The sequence below is a fragment of the Austrofundulus limnaeus genome, unplaced genomic scaffold (genome assembly GCF_001266775.1).
Source record: "Austrofundulus limnaeus strain Quisiro unplaced genomic scaffold, Austrofundulus_limnaeus-1.0 Scaffold620, whole genome shotgun sequence".
Classification (NCBI taxonomy): Eukaryota; Metazoa; Chordata; class Actinopteri; order Cyprinodontiformes; family Rivulidae; genus Austrofundulus; species Austrofundulus limnaeus.
Window position 1 is genome coordinate 98065 of NW_013953022.1, and position 435 is coordinate 98499.

A 435-nucleotide genomic window follows, 5' to 3' on the forward strand; every position below is an offset into this window, starting at 1 on the left:
GCTGCTGCACAGGTGTGTGTATCACGAGTGTGTGTATCATGTGTGTGTATCATGTGTGTGTGTCTCTCATGAGTGTATGTGTGTGTGTGTGTATCATGTATGTGTATCTCATGTGTTTATCTCATGTGTATGTCTCATGTGTGTGTATCTTGTGTGTGTATCTCATGTGTGTTCTCATGTGTGTGCATCTTGTGTGTGTAACTCATATGTGTGTATCTCATGTCTGTGTATCTCATGTGTGTATCTCATGTCTGTGTATCTCATGTGTGTGTATCTCGTGTGTAGATCTTATGTGTACACTCACCGGCCACTTTATTAGGTACACCTGTCCAACTGCTCATTAACACTTAATTTCTAATCAGCCAATCACATGGCGGCAACTCAGTGCATTTAGGCATGTAGACATGGTCAAGACAATCTCCTGCAGTTCAAACC